General features: G+C 39.1%; 1 non-coding gene across 1 annotated transcript; it reads right to left on the bottom strand.

The window, feature by feature from the left end:
* Window positions 1–3727: 3727 nt before the first annotated feature.
* Window positions 3728–3865, bottom strand: LOC114805961. Its single transcript, XR_003754092.1, has one exon. It is a non-coding gene; the product is annotated as a small nucleolar RNA SNORA7 (small nucleolar RNA).
* Window positions 3866–6000: the final 2135 nt, after the last annotated feature.

Raw genomic sequence — 6000 nt, forward strand, 5'->3', positions numbered from 1 at the left:
ACAATAAAAAAACCCATACCTAAAAATACAAACATGAGTGAATAGGAAGAGAAAAATAAGATGATCACAAACTTATCTATGCCTCAGTTTCCTCATCTATACAAATGGGGATAAGATAGTGGTTCTCACTCCTCAGACTGTGAACTTCATGTGGGTTGCGAACTCTACCCAATCTTCTCAATAGAGCACATAGTAAGTGGCCAACAATTACCACTATCATTATTATGAGGATGATGCACACAATTGCTAATGTTGCTGGAATGGTATAGGGTGACTGGGTTATCAGGAGATTAATCAGGAAAGTCTCCATGGAAGGGGTGAAATTTTAGTTGCTCTTGAAAGAGGGGAAGGATGTGACATCATAAGCATCCAACACTACCATTCACTAAGCACACTGATGTACCAAGCCTTGAACTAGGTGCTCTTGCAAAGACAACAATGATAACCAGTACACATAAGCCTCACTCACCATCACAAAGCTTACAACCCAAAATGGGAGGAGACAGCAAAGTCCAATATACACCCACAAAAGCCTACAGGTAATTTGAAACGTACATGAAAAATAGTTCTAAAGTCAACAGCCTCTTGCAGGTCAACTGTGTGTCCGGGTGTGATAAAACCTTTACAAGTTTTTTAAATTTTGATCTTCTCTGCACCATTTATAGGTGTGGAAAAGACATTCGCTTCTCCTGTGTGATGGTCACAGGCTAGGAAGAGTAGTGCTAGCTCAAAGTGAGCTCTAACAAGAGACCTTCATTACATGAGGAATCTGAGGGCCTCTATTTTTTTTTTAAGACTTTCATGACCTTGAAAACTGCACAGCTCCCCTACCATGAGACAAATACACTGTCACAGAATCGACCAGAGCAGTTATTGCTATCAATAATGACACTAATACGCATAACAACAACAACAATAATTAAGTGCTTACTCTGTGTCAAGCATGCTCACTATGTGCTGGGGTAGAAACAAGGTAAGTAGGTCAAAGTCTCTGTGCCACACTTTCGTACCATGTGTCTACTCATGAATTTTCCTCCCTTCACTGAGTCTTTCCTGACACAAGCTAGCAATGAAGTCTGGGGGAACACCAAAAGGGAAACAGCAGTTCCTCCTAAATATCTCCCCCAGAGACTCTGATTCATTCATTCAATTGTAATAATAATGATAATAATGTGTGTATTTGTTAAGCGCTTACTATGTGCCGAGCACTGTTCTAAGCACTGGGGTAGACACAGGGGAATCAGGATGTCCCACGAGGGGCTCATAGTCTTAATCCCCATTTTACAGATGAGGTAACTGAGGCACAGAGAAGTGAAGTGACTTGCCCACAGTCACACAGCTGACAAGTGGCAGAGCTGGGATTCGAACTCATGACCTCTGACTCCAAAGCCCGTGCTCTTTCCACTGAGCCACGCTGTATCGCTTGCTGTGTGCAAAGCACTATACTAAGTCCTTGGGAGCCTACAATATAATATCTAGTCTACCCACCCTATATTCCTCCTATCACCCCACCTCCAACTTCCACTTGAGAACTGTGACATTCAAATACTTTGTACTCACAACCCCATAGTACTTTTATGCACATATTTAACTCTACTATTTCTTTCACCTGAAATTTACTTCAGTGGCTGTCTTCCCCACTAGATTTTAAGATCACTGATGGCAGGGTTCCTATATACTCAAGTTATATTCGTTCACTGAACACAGAGCAAATAATAGTTTGGGAAGCATTGAGAAGCAGCATAATCTGTTGGTTAGAGTGGCTTGGGAATCAGAAGGACCTGGGTTCTAATCCCAACTCTGTCATTTGTCTGCTGTGTGATCTTGGGCAAGTCACTTATCTTCTCTGTGCCTCAGTTACCTCATCTTTAAAACAGGGAATAATTCTGTGAGCCCCAAATAGGACATGGACTGTGTCCAACCTAATTAGCCTGTGTCTATCCTAGCACTTAGTACAGTGCCTGGCACATAATACATGCTTAAAAAATATCATTAAAATAAAGCATTGAGTCTGTTTCAAGTGTTCAGCAAGTAGATATTTTCCAGTTACTGCATATAATCAGGTAAAAACACAGTTAATCCTTTTCAGGGGCTAGGCACCATTCTCAGAGCCGGATTAAGCGTACGGTGATCCAAATCAGACATATTTAAAGAGGCAGTATGAGGAGCAGAAATTCCTTTACTTCTATCATGTCTGTGAGTTGCTGAGTCTTGAAGTAGATTAGATATACAGGATTTTTGAGATCCATTAGTGGTCATCCTGTGAAGGCATAACAGTGAAATGCACTCAAAGGAAAAGCACCCATGGAAGAGGAGTTGAGGGAGCAAAGAAAGAACAAGGGAAAGTCACAAATTTTGTGATATCTTTCTCTCAGCCAAAGAAAAATACTGGCTCTTTGGAAAACACTGCAATTATTTTCCAAATTAAAGATTGACTGAGAGGACATTCAGCAATTCTTTTCTGTCATCAAAATATTTTGCACTTCATTTTAGATTGCCACAAATTATGCCTGAACGTATTTCCATTTTAAAATTCCTACATTTTCTGAACCCTATTTCCTAAAAGTTTAAACCTGATGTTCCAAAGAAATATGTATGTAATCCATATATTAAAAGCTGATTAGAATATGTATTTTAACTTGGAATTATACTTGCAGACATGCATTTTAATTAACTTAGCAGCAGCAGCTGATAAGATTATTAGCATGTACAAAGTGTGCCATTAATAGAAGCAGAACTAGAAGCAATTAATGGAATTAGGTGTTTTTTCTACCAAGAACAGTATCCCAAATACTAATTGTTTATACCAGTACAATCACTGCAAATATCACTAATAGCATCATTAAATCAATGTAACACTACTCTATAACCACCAAATAGACTTAGTGATTTAGGACCCAATTGAGACTGTGATGAGTTTTCTAAAATTGGCCATGGCCCTATATATATAGCCAGGCAACTTGAGGATTGCAGTCAATATTTATTTATACATATATATAATTATATGTGTAGTTTTTTAAATTGATTTTATGTCTCAGTGTTTGAATACCTGTACCTCTATAGTGAGATCAGCATAGAATTGACTGGATCAATGCATGGATGATTTTGTTCTATTAACAAGTGGGAAGAGAAGCATTTCTAACCCTCCCTCTATCTTTCTGGGAATAGAGAAACCAGGACAAACAGAAGAAAAGTGGAACAAGTCAGTTTTTAAAATTACGCATAGCAAAAATGTATATGCATTATAATTTTCCAAGAACAAACTGTAGGTGGTAACTAAGTTTTAAGTTTTATATTTAGGTTTTAAGTTTAGTGGGCTTTAGAAATCTCTTATGGCACCACGTTGTACCTTTTAAATAAATCTGATTCTGTGAGAAAAATTGTCAATTAAAATAAACACTTCATATAAAAGTTGTACAGGTTCCTAAACATTTGACTACTTGAGTGCAATATAATCCTAATAAAAACATTTCTAAAAGCCATGAAAATGCCAGCACAGAATAATTCTTGTCTTATGTCATCTAGTCATTTCGGACCCAAAGCGACACCAGGGACACATCTCTCCCAAAATGCTCTGCTCTCCATCTGAATTGGTTCTGGCAGTGGATACACAGGGATTTCTTGGTAAAAATCCAGAAGTGGTTTACCACTGCCTCCTTCCATGCAGTAAACCAGAGACTAGGCTTGACTCTCTCCCATGCTGCTGCTGCCATATGGGTGAGTTTTGACTTGCAGCAGATTGCCTTCCATTCGCTAGCCACTGCCCACGCTAGGAATGGAATGGTTAGGCCTCTGCTTGATTCTCCCTCCCTTAGCTGAAACTGGTAGAGTACTAGAAACTCTCCAGGTGCTACCCTGAGAGGTGACAGAATAGTTATCGAACCCTAAAAGAATAATTGTGTTTAACCAAAACTCTTTTCCATAGGACAAGGAAGAAGACTAGATAAAGTACCCCTTACCTTCTGATTTCCTGAAAGGTAGACTTGGGAATATATTTTGTTAATCAGTGACATTTATTGAACACTTAATGTGTGTCAAATGCTGCACTGCGTACTTGGGAGAGTACAATGGAATTGGTAGACATGTTCCCTGCCTGCGAAGAGCTTAAAGTCAAGAGAAAATTTTGTTAATATTCCAGGAGGAGGAGGGAATAAGACAAGAAAAGTGAACAAGTACCCAAACCCTATAAGGATCAAAAACTGATCTGAAAAGTTAGTCAGCCAATCGTACTTAGTGAGTGCTTACTGTGTGCAGAGCACTGTACTAAGCACAAGGGAGAGTGCAATATAGCTATATAATGGACACATTATCTGCCCACAATGAGCTTAAAGTCTAGAGAGGGAGACAACCATTGATACAAATAAATTACAGATCTGCACATAGGTGCTGTGGGGCTGGGAGTGGGAATGAATAAACTGAGCAAGTCAGGGCATACAGAAGGAAGTTCAAGAAAAGGAAAAGAGGACTGCAGCGATGAGGCTCCAAACACTGGAGCCTCCAACACTAAGCTTGTTGTGGCAGGTAACGTATCTGCTATTTCAGTACTCTTCCAAGTGCTTAGTACAATGATTGATCACATCCAAAGACAGAGAGATATGCATAGAAAAAGAACCCACTGTCATTCCATAAGAGAAAGAACAGTGTTCATAATGTTTTTTGTTTGTTTTTTTTAAAATGGAATTTGTTAAGCACTATGCCCCAGGATAATCAGGTTGATATAGTCCCTGCCTGTCCCACACAGAACTCCCAGTCTTAACTCACAGTTTATAGACAAAGTAACCGAGGCATAAATAACCTAAATGACTTGCCCATGATCACAGAGCAGGTATGTGCTGGAGCCAGGATTAGAACCCAGGTCCTCTGGCTCTCAGGCCCATGCTCTTTCCATTAGCACACACTGTTTCTCTCAAACATTTAAGAATGAGGCCACTGGGGAGAAAGCAAGGCAGCCGAACAAATGTGGTACATCTACAGACATTCTTCATTAGGGTAAAACAGATGAGCATTATTTTTACAGTTGAAATTTTGTTGACCCATGTTTGTAGTGGTCATGTATTCTAGTTGAAAATGGGATGTCAAAACATCCTTAGATTATTCACTGACTGAATTGTATTTACTGAGCACTTACTGTGTGCAAAGCACTGTACTAAGTACTTGGGAAAGCACAGTAATATAATAAACAGACGCATTCCCTGCCAAGGATGAGCTTAGAGTCTAGAGATGCATTTTACCCTTCCTTTCTGATAACTCAAGAGTCCAGGAATAGGAGTGACAGGTATGACACATCTAGCACTCTCAGAAGTCTAGGGTATAGGTCCCAAAATCTATATGACAAACAGCATGGCCCAATTCAGATTTTAAGGCATTTAAAATGAAGAAGGGCTCCTGGGAGACTGATAGAACCTGAAATGATCAGGTTAATACAGCCCCAATTATGGGACATTTTATATATCTTCCTCAAAATAGCAAAAAATAGCCTTCAAAAAGCATCCAAGACAAATATATAAAACCACAACTCCTACATATTTGTATATTGCCTGTCATTTACTGCATTGACATTTTCTGCCTTTAAACCTGAAAAGGGCAAAAACATCTCTTCCAAAATGTTCGAGCTATTCTAAATGTGCAAGAACAACACTATGTTTTAATTTTGATCTTCTCACATTAATGGCTCTTCTATTAATACCAGCTATTGGGATTTTAATAATCTCTCTCCAACTGTTTTATTGAAATTGCCATTGCTCTATTTTATTGGACTTACTAAAACTTCTCTCTTCTAATCTTTAGGGGGTCTCAAGTGATGAACCTAGACTACTCCCCTCTCTCCTTTTTTCCCTTGGATTCTGATTCACTGGTAAATCAATTAAAAGTTGCGGCAGCCCAGCAACTATCTTCTTTAAATTTGCTATTTTCTCTTGGGTCTTTCAACTTACAATATTATGGGCCTGGGTCAGCACCCTTCCATACTAACCTCTCCTCTACGGTGAATGAATAACCTGC

Source organism: Ornithorhynchus anatinus, chromosome 20 (genome assembly GCF_004115215.2).
Source record: "Ornithorhynchus anatinus isolate Pmale09 chromosome 20, mOrnAna1.pri.v4, whole genome shotgun sequence".
Classification (NCBI taxonomy): Eukaryota; Metazoa; Chordata; class Mammalia; order Monotremata; family Ornithorhynchidae; genus Ornithorhynchus; species Ornithorhynchus anatinus.